General features: G+C 35.9%; 1 protein-coding gene across 1 annotated transcript in view; it reads right to left on the reverse strand.

Moving 5' to 3' along the window:
- The window catches only part of LOC111178270 (putative P2Y purinoceptor 10), a 192,760-nt gene that overhangs the window by 45,461 nt on the left and 124,050 nt on the right, over window positions 1–23,249 (reverse strand). The window contains 1 exon segment of the mRNA XM_022580837.3: window positions 15,970–16,187. The gene's annotated coding sequence lies outside the window, so the exon portion shown is untranslated.

Consider the following 23,249-nt stretch of genomic DNA (forward strand, 5'->3'; position numbering starts at 1 on the left):
CTGGCCCCTGCCTCCACAGGCACTAGGGAGGGCTCCTGCCACAGCCAGCTCACACATCCCTGCTATCACCTCCCCCATCCCCACCAACCTGGGCGATGTACCTGCCCTGATTGCTGACTGACAGGTGCGTGTGTTCCAATCCTTACCCCAGTACCCTCCTGCCTGGGTGGCTTGCTTTCCCCCAATCCAGCCCGAGGGGCTCACGTGTTCCAATTGCTACCATGGCATCCTACCACCTGGGTGGCCTGCTCCCCACAATCACTGCCTCACATCTTTCCTGCCTGAGGTGCTCATGTGTTCAGGCAACTTCTGAAGCAGATCTCAGTGGAAGGAACACATGCAGAGGTGGGGCTAAAACCACAGCTGAGCCCCAAGGGTCCATGACTAAGAAAGAAGAGTTGAAACCTCTCCTTGCTACGGTGTGAATCATGGAATTACACTTCTGCTGATGGCTTCATAAATTCAGGGACTGTGAAACATCCCAAAGAACAAGTGCTCCTGCAGCTAGGACAGCTCTAACCTTAGTAGTTTTGGGATTTGTGGGCACATACACATGAGGGTTGTGCCATGTCAGAGTCTGAGCTGCCTCCATAGCTCCCACAGTGGGTCAAGGTGCATGACTACTGCAGTCCTGGGACCTGACCTCAGTGGATCTACATTGGTGACCTGGTGAAAATAACACCTGAGAGTCATCAGGGCCAATTTCTGGCATACCCACAGTTAAGGAGGGACCAAAAGCAGTGCCAAAAACAGTGTACGTTGTGAGCCCACACAACCAGTGAAAGGAGACACAACAGAACACATTCACAGGTGAGCAGCTCCAGAAGAGGAATACTCAGTAGCTTCTCTCCCAGTGGGAGTGCCTTAATAATGCCTTCCTTGTACTGCAGATAAGAAATTCAGCTAAGAAACAGACCTGGAGCCTCTATTCAAACAACTAGGGAGCAGACCCCAGTCCTGACAGCACAGTGACTACTACAGAGCAAAGGGGAGGCCCCAATCAATATCAAGGGCACGCCCCGGTCAACATAACACAAATCAAATCCCCTGTCAAGGGGATAACAGAGCAATTCTCTGGAGCAACCTCACCCACCAGGGGGCAGACGCCAGAAGCCAGAGGAACTATGATCCTGCAGCCTGCAAAAAGGAGAACACAAACAGAGTAAGTCAGACAAAATGAGAAGACAAAGAAGTATGTTGCAGATGAAGGAACAAGATAAAAACCTACAAGAACAACTAAATGAGAAGGAGATAGGCAATATACCTGAAAAAGAATTCAGAGTAATGGTAGTAAAGATGATCCAAGATCATGGAAAAAGAATGGAGGCGTGAATGGAGAAGAACAAAGACCTAGAAAAACTGAAGAACAAACAAACAGAGATGAACAATACAGTAACTGAAATGAAAAATACACTAAAAGGAATCAATAGCAGGAAAACTGAGGCAGAAGAATGGAAAACTGACCTGGAAGACAGAATGGTGGAAATCACTGCCAGGGAACAGAATAAAGAAAAAAGAATGCAAAGAAATGAGAAGAGTCTCAGAGACCTCTGGGACATTTTTAAACGCACAAACATTCGAATTATAAGGATTTCAGAAGAAAAAGAGAAAGGGATTGAGAAAAATATTTGAAGAGATTACAGTCAAAAACTTACCTAACATGGGAGAAGAAATAGTCACCCAAGTCCAGGAAGTGCAGAGAGTCCAATACAGGATATACCCAAGGAGGAGCATGCCAAGACGCATATTAATCAAATTTTAAGAAATTAAATACAAAGACAAATATTAAAAGCAACAAGGGAAAAGCAAAAAGTAACATACAAGGGAATCCCCATAAGGCTATCAGCAGACTTTTCAGTAGAAACTCATCAGGCAATAAGGGAATGGCATGGTATATTTAAAGTGATGAAAGGGAAAAACCTACAACCAAGAATACTCTAGCCAGCAAGGCTCTCATTCAGATTCGACAGAGAAATCAAAAGCTTTACAGACAAGCAAAATTTAAGAGAATTCAGCTCCACCAAATCAGCTTTACAACAAATGCAAAAAAAAAAAAAAAAAAAAACTTCTTTAGGTAGTAAACACAAGAGAAGTGAACAAAAGAAGAAGGGAAGAAAAAGATCTACAAAACAAACCCCAAACAATAAAGAAAACAGCCATAGGAACATATGTATCAATAATTACCTTAAATGTAAATGGATTAAATAATCCAACAAAAAGACACAGACTGGTTGAATGGATACAAAAATAAGACCCATTTATATGCTGTTTACAAGAGACCCACTTCAGACCTAGGGACACACACAGACTGAAAGTGAGGGGCTGGAAAAAGATGTTCCATGCAAATGGAAATCAAAAGAAAGCTGGAGTAGCAATAGACTTTAAAATAGACTTTAAAGTAGGCTTTAAAATAAAGACTGTTACAAGAGACAGGGAAGGACACCACATAATGATCAAGGGATCAATTCAAGAAGAAGATACAACAATTGTGATTATTTAGGCACCCAACATAGGAGCAACTCAATGTATAAGGCAAATGTTAACAGGCATAAAAGGGGAAATCAACAGTTACACAATAGTAGTGGGGGAATTTAACACTCCAATTACACCAATGAACAGATCTTCCAGAAAGGAAATTAATAAGGAAACACAAGCCTTAAGTGACACATTAGACCATATAGACTTAATTGATATTTATAGGATATTGTAACTGCAATCAGCAAAAAATACACTTTCATCTCAAGTGCACACAGAACATTCTCCAGGATAGATCACATTTTTGGTCTCAAATCAAGCTTCAGGAAATGTAAAAAAATTGAAATCATATCAAACATCTTTTCTGACCACATTGCTATGAGATTACAGATCAATTACAGGAAAAAAAACTGTAAAAAGACAAACACATGGAAGCTAAACAATATGTTACTAAATAACCAATGATTCAATGAAGAAGTCAAAGGAGAAATTTAAAAAAATACCTAGAGACAAATGACCATGAAAACACAATGATCGAAAACCTATGGGATGCAGCAAAAGCAGTTTTAAGAGAGAAATTTATAGCAATACAATCCTACCTCAAGAAACAAGAAAAATCTCAAGTAAACAACCTAACCTTCCAACTAAAACAATTAGAGAAAGAAGAACAAGCAAACAAACAAAAAACCCAAACTTAGTAAAAGGAAAGGAATCTTAAATATCATATCAGAAATAAATGAAAAAGAAATGAAGAAAATAACATCAAAGATCAATAAAATTAAAAGCTGGTTCTTTGAGAAGATAAACAAATTTGATAAACCTTTAGCCAGACTAGTCAAGCAAAAGAGGGAGAGGGCTTAAATCATCAAAATTAGAAATGAAAAAAGACAAGTTACAATGAACACAGCAGAAATACAACAGATCATGAGAGACTAATACAAGCAAATACACACCAATAAAATGGACAACCTAGAAAAAATGGACAAATTCTTAGAAAGGTACAACTGGCCAAATCTGAACTAGGAAGAAATAGAAAATATGAACAGAACAATCACAACTACTGAAATTGAAACTGTGATTAAAAATCTCCCAACAAACAAAAAATTCAGAAGCAGATGGCTTCACAGGTGAATTGTATCAAACATTTAGAGAGGAGTTAACACCTACCATTCTGAAACTCTTCCAAAAATTTGCAGAGGAATGAATACTCCCAAGGTCATTATACGAGGCTACCTTAACTCTGATACCAAAACCAGAAAAAGATTTCAAGGAAAAAAGAAAATTATGGGATGATATCACTGATGAACATACATGCAAAAATCCTCAACAAAATACTACCAAACGGAAGCCAGCAACACATCAAAAGGATCACACACCATGATCAATGGGATTTATTTGTGATGGTACAAGAATTTTTCAATATCCAAAAATCAATCAATGTAATACACCACATCAACACATCAAAGAATAAAAACCATATGATCATCTCATTAGATGCAGAAAAAGCTTTTGACAAAATTCAACACCCATTTATGATAAAAACTCTCCATAAAGTGGGCATAGAGGCAAGCTACTTCAAAATAGTAAAGTCCATATATGACAAACCCCCAGCAAACATCATTCTCAATGCAGAAAAGCTGAATGCATTTCCTCTAAGATAAGGAACAAGACAGGGGTGTCCACTCTCACCACCATTATTCAACATAATTTGGGAAGTCCTAGCCCTGGCAATCAGAGAAGCAAAAGAAATATAAGGAGTCCAAACTGGAAAAGAAGAAGAAAAACTGTCACTGGTTGCAAATGACATGAAACTGTACATGAAAACCCTATAGATGCCACCACAAAAATACTAGAGCTAATAAATTAATTCAGTAAAGTTGCAAGATACAAAATTAATGCAGAGAAATCTCTTGCATTCCTATACATTAACAATGAATAATCAGAAAGAGAAATTAAAGAAACAATCCCATTTATCACTGCATCAAAAAAAATAAAATACCTAGGAATAAACATACCTTAAGGAGACAAAGGACCTATACTCAGAAACTTGTAAGATACTGATGAAAGATATAAAAGATGACACAAAAAGTTGGAGAGATATGCCATGTTCTTGGATTGGAAGGATCAATACTGTGAAAATGACTATATAGTAAGTCCCCTACATATGAAACTTCAAGTTGCAAACTTTCAAAGATGGGAACGTGAGTTTGCATGCCTGGTAAAGGAAGTTAATTCACATGTCTGGTGTACATTTTCATGTGTGTGCATCCTAGACAAGTGGTTGTGCTTTTGTGTTCTTTACTGTATAGTACTCTATAGGGTACAGTGGTACAGTGTCTTTATTTCAAGCCCAGGATATACAGAAGCAAGCATAAAAACATTGGTGATGTAGCTGGTACTGATAAGAAACACCAGGATTTTAGACCCAGAGAAAGTAAGAAGAGAGACAAGAGGAAGAAGTAACTGTAGAACTGAAGAGATTCACAGTGCAGGAAATGGCAAGGGGATTTTCTTTATTTGAGGAGGCACTGTTCGTTTTTGAGGCACAGGACCTGAAAATAGATTGGTACTAGAAGGTTGCAGCAGCTCTTCAGAAAGCAGTCTATTGCTACCATGTCATCTATAATGAGAAAAAAGAGTTACTATCCAGACATCACTGGATCATTTTTTCAAGAGGGTAGATAGAATTGAATCCATCAAGGAACCAGAACTTGTGTCCTCAACGTCAGGCATGAGTGAAATTGCAGCTTGCCCTCCATCTCCTACTGCTGATGATCCTTCAGCTCTACCATCTCCCACCTCCTCTCCCTCCTCCAGTCAGTAACTCTTCTTGCCTATTCACTTGATGCCAGCCCCTGTATGCCAGCTGTTGTAATGTACTACTGTACTATCAAGGTACTGTACTGTAAGATTAAAAATGTTTTTATGTGTGTTTATTTGTTTTTTATGTATTATTTGTGGGAAAAGTATTACAGTACAGTACTATATAGCCAATTGTGTTTGTTGGGTACCTAGGCTAAGTTTGTTAAACTTATGAACAAATTGTACTTACAGACACGCTCTCAGAACAGAACTTGTACATATGTAGGGGACTTATTGTACTACCCAAAGCAATCTACAGATTCAGTGCAAACATGATCAAATTACCAATGACATTTTTCACAGAATTAGAACAAAAAAATTTACAAGTTGTTTTGGAACACAAAAGACCATGAATAACCAAAACAACGTTGAGAAAGAAAAACGGAGCTGGAGGAATCAGGCTCCCTGACTTCAGACTATAATACAAAGCTACAGTCATCAAAATAGTATGGTACTGGCACAAAAACAGAAATATAAATCAATGGAACAGAATAGAAACTCCAGAGATAAACCCATGCACCTGTGGTCACCTAATCTATGACAAAAGAGGCAAGAATACACAATGGAGAAAAGAAAGTCTCTTCAATAAGTGGTGCTCGGAAAACAGGACAGCTACATGTAAACAAATAAAAGTAGAACAACCCCAACACCATGCACAAAAATAAACTCCAAATGGATTAAAGACCTAAATGTAAGGCCAGATACTATAAAAACTAGTAGAGGAAAACATAGGCTGAGCATTCTTTGACATAAATTGCAGCAAGACCTTTTTTGATGCAACTCCTACAGTAAAAAAAGTAAAAATAAAAATAAAAAAAGGGACCTAATTAAACTTAAAAGCTTTTGCACAGCAAAGAAAACCATAAAGAAAACGAAATGACGATCCTCAGAATGGGAGAAAGTATTTGCAACTGAAGCAACCAACAAGGAATTAGTCTCCAAAATATATGAGCTCATGCAGCTCAATATCAAAACAAAACAAAACAAACAACCCAATCGAAAAAATGACAGACAGATGGCCTAAAAGCACAAGAAAATATGCTCAGCATCACTAATTGTTAGAGAAATGCAAATCAAAACTACAATGAGTTATCATCTCACCAGTCAGAATGGCCATCATCAAAAAGTCTACAAACAATAAATGCTGGAGAGGGTGTGGAGAGAAGGGAACCCTCCTACACTGTTGGTAAGGATGTAATTGGTACAGCCACTATGGAGAAGCGTATGGAGGTTCCTCAAAAATCTAAAAATAGAGCTACAATATGATGCAGCAATCCCACTCCTGGGCATATATCCAGAGAAAACCATAATTCAAAAGAGTACATGCACCCCAATGTTCATTGCAGCACTATCTACAATAGCCAGGACATGGAAGCAACCTAAATGTCCTTCAACAGATGATTGGATAAAGGAGATGTTCTACACATATGCAATGGAATATACTCAGACATAGAAGAGAACAAAATAATGTCATTTGCAGCAACATGGATGGACCTAGAGATTGTCATACTGAGTAAACTAAGTCAGACAGAGAAAGGCAAATATCATATGATATTGCTTATATGTGGAATTTAAAGAAAGTATAAAAATGAAATTATCTGCAAAACAGAAATAGAGTTATAGATGTAGAAAACAAACTTATGGTTACTGGGGTAATGGGGGGAGGAATAAACTGGAAGATTGGGATTGACATATACACACTACTATATATAAAATAGATAACTAATAAGGACCTACTGTATAGCACAGGGAACTCTACTCAGTACTCTGTAATGGCCTATATGGGTAAAAATCTTAAAAACAGTTGATATATGTATGTACATAACTGATCCACTTTAGCACAACATTGTAAATCAACTATACTCCAATAAAATTTGTTTTTTGAAAAGAGTATTAGTATTAGCAAGAGGTGAATTCAAAGTAAAAATATAATATTATTGGCCATCTCATACATAAAGCAATATTAATTCCAAGATTTAATGGACTCAGAGAATAGATAGTAAGCTTAATAAGAAACAAAGTAGATCTGAAATTCTGTTATGGTAATAGGAAAGGAAAGATGGTTTTTGGCAATTTTTGGACAAAAAGTATATAAAAGGAAGGTTTTAGCAACATAACAAATGAAATCAAGTAAATAATTGCTGTAGTTCAACATAGTTTAGCACAGTTAGTCTTGCATGTTTAAGATACAGTTTATGTAAATCTAAAAAGCTATATAAGTTATGGAAGGAAACAGCAAGTTGGTTTTATTCTCATCTATATGTAATTGCTTTGTTCAGGAAAATAAAGTCATGAGGAAAAAAATTTTGAAAACTTAGATTAAATGTACCAATTTCTTAAAAATTACAAATGACCAAACTCAGTCAAGAGAAAATATATAATCTGAATATTCCCATAGCTATTAAAGAACTTGAAATTATAAAGCTAAAAACTTACAAAAAATAAATTTTCACACCTAGATGTATTCACAGACTAATTCTACCAAACATTAAATGAAGAAATAATACCAATTCTATAAATCTGTTCCAGAAACAGAGGAAGAGAGAATATATTCCAACTCATTTTATAAGGTCAACATTTCCCTGTTAATAAAACCAGACAAAGATACTACAAAAACCATAAAATACAGGTCAATATCCCTGATGAACATAGATGCAAAAATCCTCAAAAAATATTAGCAAGCCAAATTAAAATACACATTGAAAGGGTTATATACAATGATTAAGTGGGATTTATCCCAAGGATGCAAGGATGGTTCAATACCCACAAATCAATCAACATGATACACCACATTAATAAAATGAAGGACAAAAGTAATATGATTACATCAAAAGATGCAGAAAAAGCTTTTTTCAAAATGTAACATGTATTTATGATTAAAAAAATCTCAATAAAGTGAGTACAGAGAAAAGATACCTCAGCACAATAAAGGTCATATATGAGAATCTCACAGCTAGCATCATAGTCAATGGTGAAAAGCTGAAAACTTTTCCTCTAAAATTAGGAAGAAGACAGGATGCCCACTCTTGTAACTTTTATTTAACATAATACTCTAGCCATAGAAATCAGACAAGAAAAATAAATAAGAGCATCCAAATTGGAAAGAAAGAAATAAAACTTCACTCTTTGCAGATGACAAAACCTATAAACCCCAACAAAACTTTTATTAGTACTAATAATGTAATTCAGTAGAGTTGCAGGATACAAAGTTATATACAGATCTGTAGAACTTGTATACACTAATAGCAGTCTATCAGAAAGAGAAGTGAAGAAAATCTCATTTACAATTGCATAAAAATAATAGAATACCTAGGATAAAATTTAACCAAGGAAGTGGAAGACCTGTACTCTGAGAACTATAAGACATTAATGAAGGAAACTGAGGACACAAATAAATGGAATGATATTACATGCTCATTGATTAGGAGAATTAGTATTGTTAAATGTCCATACTACCCAAAGCAATCTACAGATTCAATGCAATCCCTATCAAAACACCAGTGGCATTTTTCAAATAACTAGAACAAAAAATCTTAACATTTGTATGGAACCTGAAGACCCTGAATAAGCAAAAAAATCTTGAGAAAGAAGAACAGAAGTGGAGGTTTCATGTTCCTGTTTTCAAACTATATTACAAAGCTATAGTAATCAAAAAAGTATCATACTGGCAGAAAATCAGAAAGATAGATCAATGGAACAGAATAAAAAGCCAGAAAGTAAGCCCATTCTTATGTGCTCAATTAATTTTCAATAAAGGAGGTAAGAATATTCAATGGGAAAAACAGCCTCTTTAATAACTGGTGCTGGGAAACTAGACAGCTACATGTAAAAGAATGTAACTGGACAATTTTCTTACACCATATACAAAAATAAACTCAAAATGAATTAAAGACTTAAATGTAAGACCAGAAGCCATAAAACCCCTAGAAGAAAACATGGGAAGTATGTTAATTTTTATTAGTTTTAATAATATTTTTTGGGCTTCCCTGGTGGTGCAGTGGTTGAGAATCTGCCTGCTAATCCAGGGGACACGGGTTTGAGCCCTGGTCTGGGAAAATCCCACATGCTGAGGAGCAACTAGGCCTGTGAGCCACAACTACTGAGCCTGTGCATCTGGAGCCTGTGCTCCACAACAAGAGAGGCCACAATAGTGAGAGGCCCGCACACTGCGATGAAGAGTGGCCCCCGCTTGCCACAACTAGAGAAAGCCCTTGCACAGAAATGAAGACCCAACACAGCCAAAAATAAATAAATAAATTAAGGAGCCAGATTAAAATAATAATATTAATAAAATAATAATAATAATAATAATATTTCTTTGGATCTGTCTTCTTAGGCAAGGGCAACAAAACTAAATTATTTTTTTTAACTGGAACTGTACCAACCTAAAAAAGCTTTTGCACAGCAAAGGAAACCATCAACAAAATAAAAAAGCAACCTATTTAATGGGGGAATATATTTGCAAATTATATATCTCATGGGGGGTTAATATCCAAAATATATAAAGAAATCAGATAACACAACAGCAAAAAAAGCAATCTAATTAAAAAATGAGCAGAGGACCTGAATAGATATTTTTCTAAAGAAGACATACCAATGGCCAACAGACACTTGAAAAGATGCTCAAAATCACTAATCATCAGGGAAATGCAAATCAAAACCACAATGAGTTACAACCTCACACCTGTCAGAATGGCTATCGTCAAAAAGACAATGATTAAGAAGTGTTGGTGAGGATGTGGAGAAAAGAGAACCCTAGTGCAGTATTGGTGGGAATATAAGTTGGTGCAGTCACTATGGAAAAAATATAGGAGCCTCAAAATATTAAAAATAGAACTAGTAAACAATCCCGCAATTCCCCTTCTGGGTACTTACCTTAAGAAAACAAGAACACTTGTTCAAAAATATATATATGCACCCCTGGACTTCCCTGGTGGTGCAGTGGTTAATAATCCTCCTGCCAATGCAGGGGATATGGGTTTGAGCCCTGGTCTGGGAAGATCCCACATGCCACGGAGCAGCTAATACCATGTGCCACAACTACTGAGCCTGCACTCTAGAGCCCTAGAGCCACAGCTACTGAGCCTGCGTGCTGCAACTACTGAAGCCCGTGTGCCTAGAGGCCATGCTCCACAACAAGAGAAGCCACCTCAATGAGAAGCCTGCCCACCACAACAGAGTAGCCCCCATGCACTGCAACTAGAGAAAGCCCATAAGCAGCAACGAAGACCCAGTGCACCCAAAAATAAATAAATGAATAAATTTTTTAAAAGATATAGGTACCCCTATGTTCACTGCAGCATTATTTACAATTGCCAACATATGGAAGCATCCTAAATGTCCATCAAGATATGTATAAATTGTGGAGATTTAAGAGAAGAACAAATACCATATGCTAATGCATATATATGGAATCTAAAATTAAAATGGTTCTGAATAACCTAGGGGCAGGACAGGAATAAAGACGCAGGTGTAGAGAATGGACTTGAGGACACGGGGAAGGGGAACGGGAAGCTGGGATGAAGTGAGAGAGTAGCATGGACATATATACACTACCAAATGTAAAATAGATAGCTAGTGGGAAGCAGCCACATAGCACAGGGAGATCAGCTCGGTGCTTTGTGTCCACCTAGCAGGGTGGGATAGGGAGGGTGGGAGGGAGACTCAAGAGGGAGGAGATATGGGGATATGTGTTTATGTATAGCTGATTCACTTTGTTATAGCGCAGAAACTAACACACCATTGTAAACCAATTATACTCCAATAAAGATGTTAAAATAAAAAATATATGAATAGGTAAGATTTGATATATATATATATATATATATATATATATATATATATATATCACATTTTACTCAGCCATAAAAAAGAATGAAATCTCCCATATGTGACACCTGGATCATCCTAGAGCATATTATGCTAAATGAAATAAGTCAGACAGAGGAAAACAAGTGCTACATGATATCAGCTATATACGGATTCTAAAAAACAAAACAAATGAACAAACACAACAAAACAGAAACAGACATATAGATACAGAGAAAAAATTGGTGGTTGCCAGAAGGGAGGGGATGTGGGGTTGGGCAAAATAGGCATTAAGAGGTACAAGCTTCCTGTTATAAAATAAGTCACAGGGATATAATATATAGCATAATAAATATAATCAATAATACTTTAATAATTCTGTATGGTTATAGATGGTTACTAGTTATTGTGGTGATCATTTTGTAATGTATTTGATTACCAAATCACTATGTTGTATACGTGAAACTAACATAATATTGTATGTCAATTATACTTCAATTTAAGAACCAGAAAAATTGACAAAGGACATGAATAACCAATATCCTGAAAAGCACATGAAAAGATATTCAACATCACTAGTCATTAGAAAAATGTGATTTAGAGTCCCAATGAGATATCATGATATACCTATTAGAATTATAAAATAAAAAATGCTGACAATAGCAAGTACTGACTAGGATTAAGAACTGGATCTCAAATGCGCTGCTGTTAGAAATGGTAAATGGTACAACTAACTGGAAAACATTTTGACAGTTTTTTGCAAAACTAAGCATGCACTTACTATATAACCTAGAAATTCCACTCTGGTATTTAAGTAAATATTGAAGAGAAATCAAAACATGTCCACAAGAAAAGGGAACCCTCCTGCACTGTTGGTGGGAATATAAATTGATACAGCCACTATGGAGAACAGTATGGAGGTTTATTAAAAAACTAAAATTAGAATTACCATATGACCCAGCAATCCCACTACTCGGCATATACCCTGAGAAAACCATAATTCAAAAAGATGCATGTACCACAATGTTCACTGCAGCATTATTTACAATATCCAGGACATGGAAGCAACCTAAATGTCCATCAACAGATGAACGGATAAAGAAGATGTGCCACATATATATACAATGGAATATTACTCAACCATAAAAAGGAATGAAATTGAGTTATTTGTAATGAGGTAGATGGACCTAGAGTCTGTCATACAGAGTGAAGTAAGTCAGAAAGAGAAAAACAAATACCAGATGCTATCGCACATACATGGAATCTAAAAATACAGTACTGATGAACCTAGTAGCAGTGCAGGAATAAAGGTGCAGATGTAGAGAATGGACTTGAAGACACAGGGGGGAAAGAGGAAGCTGGGATGAAGTGACAGAGTAGCATTGACATATATACACTACCAAATGTAAAATGTATGGCTAGTGGGAAGCTGCTGTGTAGCACAGAGAGATCAGCTTGATGCTTTGTGCTGACCTAGAGGGGTGGAATAGGGAAGGTGGGAGATAGCCTCTAGAGGGAGGGGGATATATGTATACATATAGCTGTTTCACATTGTTGTACAGCAGAAACTAGCATGACACTGTAAAGCAATTATACTCCAATAAAGATATTTTTAAAGACATGTCCACACAAAAACTTGTATATGAATTTTCATAGAAGCTTTATTTGTAATATTCTAAAGATGTAAACAACCCAAATACCCTTTGGTGGATGAATGGATAAGCTTACTGTGGTATATACATACATTCTAATAGTATTTAGCAATGAAAATGAAGCAACTAATGATACATACAATAACTTGTATAGGTCTCAAGGACTGTTTCCTAAGTGAAAAAAAACAGTCTGAAATGGTTACATTTGTATAACATCCTCAAAATTATAGAATTATAGAGATGGAGAAATATCAGTAGTTGCCAGAGTGTTAGGGATGGGAGGAATTTGTGTTGTAAAGTTGTACTACAAATGTATTTTTTGTTGTTGTGGATGACGGAACACTTATGAATCATGATTGTGGTTGTGGTTACACAAATATACACATATGATAAAATTTTATAGAATTATACATACAAACACAAACAAAGGAGTGCATGTAAAAACTGACAGAATCTAAATAAGGTCTACAGCCTAGTTAATAGTATTATATCAATATCAGTTTCCTGGTTTTGATAATGTACTACCGTTTTTTAAGATTTTATCACTGCGGAAATCCAGGTGAAGGGTATATGGGGATGCTCTATACTATTTTTTATAACTTCTTGTGGGTCTAAAAGTATTTCAAAATAAAAGTTAGGAAAGAAGTCTTCCTCTTGATATGCACTGAAGCCTAATTGGCTGGCTCCATGAAGAAACCAATCAGAAAGGACTTATCTCAGGTTTTTCATGTATAACACATTTTGGAGGAATCGTGTTATGATCTACCAAATCGTGGCTTCCCATGCTATTATTTGTCGTAAATGCTGATCCACAATTATGAAATATGTTTCTGCTTGGGTTTTTTTGACATACAAATCACTATCTGGCTTTGGCAAGTATAATTACAAATCCTTCAGAAGTCTCTCTGGAAAAGAACAACAAAAAAAAATGTGCTCATTCTGAAGCCATTGAATTGAATCTCTCATCAGAGCCAGCTCTCAGGCAAGACAGTCAGGAAATCTTATTGTAAGTTCCTACCAACTCTGCAATCTTTGACTTACAGAGATGCAGCATTATTGTTGTATTCTAAAGTCAGGAAAGAAAATTTAACCCCAGGATTTTTCATAGTTATAAGTTGTTGGCTAGGTATGGAACATGTGCCTTAAACACTTCTGGTTAATAAGTAAGCAGGGTATGTGAAGTCAGTTTCCATTACCCTGCATGGCCTCCCTTTTTGCTCCCATTGCCCTCTTTTCAATTACCTAGTACCTTCTGAAGTGCCAATTTTCTTGTTTCAGAAAATCTAGCAGCTGACTAATAAATCTAGCTCATAAGCTCATTCACTTAGACTTCTTACCACTCCCAGGAACATTTATATTCAAGAAATAAGAATTTAGAGAGACAGTAAGTAACTTCTGAAAATAGATTACTAATAAGGGCATTTCTGGTTGGAGGCAGACACATGGGTAGGGCTAGGAGACACATCAGGTTGGGGGTGCCTTCTCCCAATCTCAAAATAATACTTTTAATTTGTTGCTAATTTTCAAGTCTAATTCTAGTAATATGTCATCATTTAATACCCCCAGAAATTAGGGACAAGCATTATTTTCCAATCTTGAGCAATAATTTTGACCAAGTGGAAAACTGTCTCTAGTCCTAGTGAATAATTTATAGTCTTCTAGGACACCCACATTCACAGCTGCAGAAAGCAAGACCTCAGCACAGTCAGCCAACAGCAAACCCTCCCTCCCTGTAAGGCTCTACTAAGCACCAGATTTAGGCTAAACTTTGCTATTAGGGCTACAGAGATGACTAATTTCTTCCCCCCAACCCCAGCACCCAGTCTTAGAAGCTGGTTAAACAGCCAGCCTCCTTCTCAGTCAACTTGCTTGATAGGTGGAGGAAGGGAAGAAGATTGGGAAGAAAAAACTCAACCCAGAGCTTTCAAGTCTGCTGAGGAGATATTTTCTTCATAGTCCTACCAAAGCACAACTCCTGGGGAAAATCATTCCAAGGAGCACTGCTGACCTCAGCTCTTTTGGAGGTTCCCAAAGCCCTGCAGCCGTCTAGCCTGCCAGGATTTCATACATTATCCCATGTCTCAGCCACTTTGGAACTGCTTCCATAGAGGAAAACCCCACCTATACTTGTGGTCAGAGAGATTAGGCAGAGCTGTTTTCAATATCCTACTTTATGGTGCCACTTGGCAACCATAATATGCATATGGTGCCATTCTGTGAGTCATGCTTATGTAGCCTACAGCTGTTAGCTACATTTCATTTCTTGAAAATAAAGCTAATAGTACAATAAAGTCTTTATCCTGATATTTCACTGTAAAATCTACATTAAGCATCTTTTACTAAAAGGGAGTTTAGTGTCTCCAACTCTAACCTGGGAGAATTCAGTGTATAAAAAATACACTGATTTGCTCACATCATGAGAAGCTTTCAGTATTACCAGATCTCACGGAGATCTTAGGTGACTTGCACTAACTTCTCTAGGACCTATATAATTTTTACTTATTCTGAATAATATTGCATACTTAAGAATCAAACTCCATGTGTGAAATTAGTGGACTTTTTAAAGGGCAATGGCTGTTTTATTATTTAAAATAAGGAAAATGGAAGGAATTCCTTCTAACAAAGACAGCACAGCACTTGGAGCCCCTTCCTGAAATATTTCCCATGTTCTCAAATTAAAAATACATCCAAGGAAATGTTCATTGTAAATTGAGAATCAGCCCCTATGAGATTTGACAGCTGTGCTAGCTTCTATGGCTGGATGAAAATCTTTTTGTGCTATTTGAAGTTCTCATTTCATACCCCAAAAGGCATGCATGAAAAATGTCCTAACCAAAGGAAACTGTCAAATCTCATCTTATGAAAAGATTTAGGCATTTAAATGTATTTACCATTTGAATGCAGCTTAATTTGGTTGACAAAACCCTGGATTTAAAATTTCAAGTTTTTTCCCCAACTGCACACACTAACAGAAATGCATTTAATCAATGACTATTATAATTTTAACACATATTTGTTAGAAACAGTGTTTAACTCTGGTCTCCTGGTTTATATATCAATGGCATGTTGCAGAGAAAGGAGCTTTCTATCTAGACAGCCACATTTCTTTACACAAAGCATGCAGCAGTTTCAGTGAACACGTTAACCACTTAAACTTATAAATAGATATTACCTCACTGGAGTCTCCATTCTTCATAACAATATATCCTTCAGAACTTCAGAAGATATTAGCAGATTCAGGATTACATTTTCAATGGAAGCAGCAGAAATTCACATCGTCGATTTCAATTCACAGAGATATTTAAGTTAGGTGTTTTAATGTATGAAAAGAAATCCAAGAACCTCACCCTTTTACCCAGATATCCTGTAGAGAACTGCAGGCTTGTACAGCTACAAAAGGAAGTAACGTAGTTTATTTAGTAAAACAGGAGAAAAAAAACAAAATTGTTTACCTCTAATGGGAGGTAGAACTGTTAGTCATCATCACTCAGTTTAGGAAAACATTCCCCTTAGAGGATACTGTGGGCAAAGAAAATTGAAATTTTTTCTTTGATAAATTCAGAGTTTCCATGATTTGTACACTTCAATCAGGAACAGAGTATCTGACTTTAATTTGCCATGTATTACCATAGTTTTCTCAGTTTATTCTGAAAGTTTAAAGTGCAAAAATCCAGCTTAACTGTTAGAATTTTACTTTGCTGTTAAAAAATAAAGTAAAAATAACTTGTAATATCTTTAAAAAGCTGATCATTTTTTTAACAGAGAACATTAAAGATATTTTTTACAATAATTCCCCATTGTCTATTCATGTGTTTTGTTCCTTACCAATGACTTCTTCCTGCTTCACAGTCTTGCAAGAAGTCTACTCCTTGGGAGAATTCATTTGTAATACTCTGAAGACTATCAGCAGGCTATTCCATAACTTGATAAACTTACAGAAGATATTATACTTCCAAACATCACTAGATCCCATAGATGCTATGGCTGCTGTTTTTAACTAATGACATAAAGACATGTGTCTTTGTGCTTGAAAAGAGAATGTGTCAAAAATGCACTGAACTTCTTGCTATGCACACACCCATCTTACTCTATTGTCTTTTTTCTTTTTCTTTTCCTTTCTTTCTTTCTTTCTTTCTTTCTTTCTTTCTTTCTTTCTTTCTTTCTTTCTTTTTCTTCCTTCCTTCCTTCCTTCCTTCCTTCCTTCCTTTCTTTCTGCTTTCTCTGTGTATGTATGAGTGCATGTGAGTCAAATATGATTTTTAGATAGGTTATACGAGCTAAATGTTTTTAAGCCATATTGAAGTATTTAGAACATTGGCTGTGCTCTTCCATATTGTCTGTTTCAAGTGTTAATGGGTGGTAATAATAGGAATTTCCTTCAGAATCTTGAAAAACCTTATTGGGTTACCAAAATGGAATAATTGGAAGTCACCAGAAAGAATATGCTTAACGGTGTCTCTCATAAAGCTTTCTGAGGCATTTGTGGGGTGTTAAGCATTGCCCTCTTCATACATTTGCCTTTGAAAGTGCTAATTTTAACATATTATATCCTTAACACTGTATTGGGAATGGGTTGTTTGTGTAACTTTAGGCATGGGTGGAAGAGAAATAAAATGCCTAAAAACTGGAAAAAGTTGCTCAGAAAGGTGTGGTAAGGATTCCAAAGGCAAACTTTCAGGATTTCATAAACTTGACATTGACTGGTCCCATTAGAAGGATTCGTTAATAGCCATTCAACTGACTTTTGTCTGATAATGTGTTAAATGCAGAGAGAGCAAAGCTTTGAAACCAAAAAAGTGGGTAAGCTATTTGGAGTAGGTCTCATTAATTCCTTCCCAAAATGTCAGTTCTACTATTGATGTAGTTATAGTTTGCGGGTGTAAGATTTTAAATGCCTCTTGGGGACCTTCTTTTGCTTTTGGATCTTTTCCTTTCCATATTATTTTGGACCTGTTTATATGGAAGAAAAATCAAGTGATCATGACATTGTTATAAGTCATAGGCCTTCGATAAAAGTTTGGCATACAGAAGTAATGTAAACAAAGCCAGGGCTGCTGGACAGGGTTATGCAGTATGAAAGAGTGACTATCCAAGATGTTCATGGGAACTGAAATCTAAGGCAGCGCTTAAGCATGGTGCTGCTTCACCTACAAGAAGATGTGTAACTTTTTTAATTTATAAAAGGCAAACCTTTTAACCAGAGGACTATGATAGGCTGAGAGGGACACTTGATTCCTAATTTTATAAGGAAACAAGATGAACTGAAAATTACATCTATCAAATATATTATTTCTAAAAATCTCCTGAAGATAGTTTACAAATATATTGGTGATGCAGTGAGTCTGAAGGCAAGGAAACCAGTCAGGAGTATTGTAATAGTGTAAGCATGAATTGATAAGGATTTGAAGTTGCAAATTGTCATGAACAATCCATGAGCAATTGAAAATTGTAGTTGAGAAAGAAAGACTCAATACCAAGAAGTGAGATAGGCTATTAGAAAGTAATAGATTTAATTGTTATCCCATCAAAAGGAGGTAGTCAGGAGATTAGCTGCTTTAAAGAGTGATGTGATGATTACATAGTAGTACTGCCAGACAATAAGACTGAGTAGCCAGCCAGGTTTACCTTTTCCTTGTTCTACTTTCTAGGACACTCAGAGTTGAGTTTAGTGTTTTGAATTCCTTGTTCCGTGTCCTTACCACAACCCTCTTTTCTTCCTCTAAATCAGGACATCTCACTCTTCATTTCATGGATGGATCTCCATAGTCTCATAAAACTCTTGAAATTATGGGCAAACTGCTAATAGACTTTTATTGTAAATTTAATATTATTTTAGCTATCACGTTTAGAATTGTTTTTATTGTAAACTACCTTCAAATTTACATTTGGGAAAATGAATAGGAGACATAAAGAGATGAAAAATGATAGATAGATAGATAGATAATCATTACTGTTACAGCATCTGGAAGTGAGTAAATAGACTTGGGAGTCATCATTTCAAGATTCAAATAAGAAGAAAAGTTCAACTAGAAGCAGACTCAGTACTCAGAAATTTAGTTTAAGCAGGAGGAAATGGGAATGATAAAAATTCTAAAAAAAAGGTCTCATAGCCTATTATAGATAATTAATTACACATCAGCAACACAGGAAAGTTGTGACCAGTGTTCTGAGAAGAAATAATTCCTGAACTCGTGTTATGTACTGGGTGTGAGTAAACAAGATTGTACAAGGTGTGGCTGTGTACTAAAGGACCAAAGACAAACAAGAAGAAAGACCATTTTACTGTGTCCCTGCACACTGTGGCAGGTCATATTGGTGGTTACAATAGAAAATAATGGATTTGAGAGAGGTTACAAAGAAAGAAACAATTGATTTTTGCATTTCACTGATTTGGGGGACTGAAAGAAATTGGATAATCAACGATTACTATGCTTTGAGCCTAGGTCACTGGCTGAATGATTGTGTCAACTACAAATTGACACTTGCCATGGGCATTTCCATCTACCTCTACAAGGATTAAATCAGGTGCTGCTGCAGCTGTTGACTTTCAACATCCCCTGAAAGGAGTTCAGTGTGGAGAGCAGAAATGAGGCACTCTGTGGTTTGAGAAAAAACGGCAGAACAGATCTTCAGATAGTTATACATTTTCAGGAGCTGATTTTATGAGCCCAATTCTTGTATCTCCTCATATCTAGAAAAGCTCTAAAATCTTTCATGGTAATGTCTGCTCCTTGTGCCTGGCAGTAACCCTCATGAGACTAGCAGAAACCTTCTGCAAAAAAAAAAAAAAATATATATATATATATATATATATATATATATATATATATATATGCTTGATTGCATGTACTTCCCCTTCATCAAATTCACATATATATTGACTTTCCCCCTACCTCTTTGGAGTAGTTTCTCAGAGCTATCTGAAATGTTATCTACAGGTTATAGTCCTTATTTTGCCCAAAATAAAACTTAACTCACAGCTCTCACAATGTGAATTTTTTTAAGTCAGGCAATGGTATCAAAAATCTCTTCAACAAGTATTTATTAAGCAACTAGTACTTGGAAGGCACTGTGCTCATTGATACAGTGATGAATAGGTCATGGCTCTTGTTCTCAAGATTTTTTTTTACATATTGGGATTTTTGTTCCTACTAGAAGGAACATCATTAGAGAGAAACACCCTCACTCCTTTGAAGAGTAGACAGGAAGAAAAAAAAGCTCATGGATAGTTTATCTAATAATCAAAAGCTAATTTTTCCATATAAATACACTGGGCAAATGTAAATTGACTTGTTAAGATGATCATCTTTCCTCTAATTTGTATGAGCCTATCCCCTAATACATCTTTATCTGAGCCTACCCCGTTCTTGCTTTCAGAAATTTATCCCACTGAAAGACAGTTTAACAAATTTCAGTATGTTTCACCTATTTGGGTGGCGAGAGAGATAGCTTTCTAGACCCCTTTAAACAACATTGATTTTTTCTTGGCACCATTAAATGAGGAGAATTTCTGTGCAGAGAAATTTGTGACATTGCAATATTACATTCATTGAAATGGTTGATTAGAAGTAATTGACCTAATTTTACTGGTGTTTTAACCTGACCAGAACAAGCAAATTTGCTTCAAGCCCTGTCACATATTTCTGTGAAATTAAACCGTAGGGATCCTGTTTTCACATTTCTTATAGTTTGTGATGAGCTTTCAAGAAAGTTGTAGTTGTTTCTCAAATTTGTAGCATTGTCTCAGAGATATTTTTTCTTTTATCTTTAAAAAACATGGAAGTCATTTTAAAAACTAAGCTATAGCTTCTCATGGGATGCTGAAGTTTTCACAATTGTGTATGCAGCAATAAATTTAGGCTTTCAGGAATTTATTTTAGAATGAGGGTTTATTTAATTTTTGCCTATGTTGTAGGTCCTATTAAAATGAAAAAGTTAATTTGCGTTCTCTTTGTTCCTTAAAAAACTGGTTAAAAGGAATTTGCTTCTGTACAAATGTACTTAACAGGTTAATTCCACAAACACTTACTGAAAATCTATAACATACCAGAAACTTCTGGGTGCAGTATGAATACATGAGTGAAAATCATGGGGTCTTCTGAGGAATCTCAAAGTTTCACTTTACAATGAAAATTTAAGTTACATATGTTATCTTGTAATCCTTAGAGAAACCTTATATGAATATTATTACCTCCATTTTACTGATGAAGAATCTGAGGCTTAAAATCTTCCTCAAACAACTTGTCCAAGGTTATACAACTATAAGTAGCTTGGCCAGGATTTCAAACCATGCCCATCCAGGGCCTCTGTTCATTTCAGTAAATTATGTTGCTTCTTTCATGAGAAGGATACTTTGCCTTCTTTTTCACACTTTATATAATATTCAACATAAAATTTTGCATGGATTAATCAATTATATGTTGACTAATTTATTAATAATATCCATCAGCTATATGAAAAAGGTCACTCTCGAAAGTGAGCCAAAAAGAACCATTTTTTTTACACACTGGCTGTTCAGCCTCATTTAGCTTCTTGATGAAAGACTATCACTTCTCAGATGGGAAAGCATATAATGTGAGATGTAACCACAAAAAAAAGAAGGAGACCTTCTCACAGGGCTTTTCAGGTGCCTGAGTGCACTCTCAAATACATTTGTGTGAGGGAAATATAGGGCATAATCTGACCTGTAGTTTTTTCCATCCTCTCCTATTGATTTACTTCTAGAGCCAACGTTTCTTAAACTTAAGCACTCTGGTACGTGCTGGGTATTCAGCAATTATTAAAAACATAGTCCCTGACTTCCACAGATTTACAATTTAATCAGATTTTTAACAATCCACTTCACTTTGTGTATCTATTATAACTCAACAAACCTTAAAAAATAGTCTACTTTGTAAAAGTTGTGTGACTTCCCTTATTTGAAGGACCCATTGACACAACCAGGACCTATTTTTAGAAGCAGCTGAGCCTTCTGGGAGTGATTTTAGTGTTCACCAAATGCTTCCAAGTAGTGCATAAAATGCCAAATGTTGGCAGTCCAGCTCTCCAACTGCAGACTTTGATTTCAATTAAAATGCCGACCCCCTCGCCTGGGTTAATATTTTAATCTGTGGTCTATGAGATCCTTAATGGTATATATTCTACCTAATTCACCCCTAACACTAGCCCAGTGCCCTGTACATAGTAAGCACTGTAAGTTGAGAAAGAATGAGCAAGTCACTCCTGCTTCAACATAAATAAAGGAAAAATTTTGAATATGAGGAAAAATGGCATATAAATACCTTTAAGGCAGAAATTGGGGAGCAACTAAGAAGAAGAGGAAATTGAAACAAAAAACAAAATTACTCTCCTTTACTTTTTGATAAAAGTTCAATTCTGGTTTACTAAAATATTGCAACAACTCTTTGAGCTCTACCAACACTCCCTGACACTAAAACATTCCTCTGTGGCCAAGTCAGTGTCCATGTTCTATACCCCAGTGACCTTGGGCTGCCCAACAGATTACCTCTTTTGTTCTTTCCTATGAAATATGTATTCTGAAAAACCACCAATGGACCACAGTAAAACATAATCTATTGAAAATCAATTAATATCATTTCTGTGCCCATATTTATAACTGGCTCTTGCTTCAGGAATCTAAAGGGGTCATTGAGTATTCAAAATAAATGAGAAAAAGGAAATAAGTTCCTGAAATATATTGCTTATAACCTTGGGATGACAATTTAGAAGGGCTCTAAAACAGAGTCTATTCAAAAGAGAGGAAAGAGTGATATAGGTTTGTTCTGTTTGTCTTTCAGAGAAATCTACTTAATATTTCCTCCAGAAGTAAATCCAGGGGGAAATATTACTTTGGGGTTCTTATGATGCAATTTAACTTGGTTTGGTCTCTTTCCATATATTTAATATCCAAACAGATGTCAGCACTTTTTGTGGACCTAAGACCCCACTTTATTTTTTTTCAATCTGTATGATACTGATACTTAATGTCTTAGACAGGATCTTGGTTTTGGTAGGAACATTTCTAGGTTAAGGGGCAAACCCTAATTCTTAATAAGAATGTTGGTTTGGGCAGGGCCTGGAAATCATCTGAGCCACTTATAATAAGCTGGTGAAGGTACTGCTGATTATTAAAGACCAGGTGTTAACATTAATATGTTTTGAGAAATCACAAAATTAATGTACATAAATCTGTTGCATTTCTATGCACTAATAATGAGCTATCAGGAAGAGAAATTAAGAAAACAATCCCATCAAAAAGAAGAAAATACCTAAAAATAAATCTTACTAAGAAGGTAAAAGACCTGTACTAAGAAAACTATAAGACATTCATGAAAGAAATTGAAAATGACACAAGCACATGGAAAGATATACCATGTTCCTGGATTGGAAGGATTAATGTTGTTAAAATGTACTACTACTCAAAGCAATCTACAGAATTAATTTAATCCCTAC

Source organism: Delphinapterus leucas, chromosome X (genome assembly GCF_059928025.1).
Source record: "Delphinapterus leucas isolate spDelLeu-1000000601 "Yukka" chromosome X, BTC_Dleu_Yukka2, whole genome shotgun sequence".
NCBI classification, from domain to species: domain Eukaryota; kingdom Metazoa; phylum Chordata; class Mammalia; order Artiodactyla; family Monodontidae; genus Delphinapterus; species Delphinapterus leucas.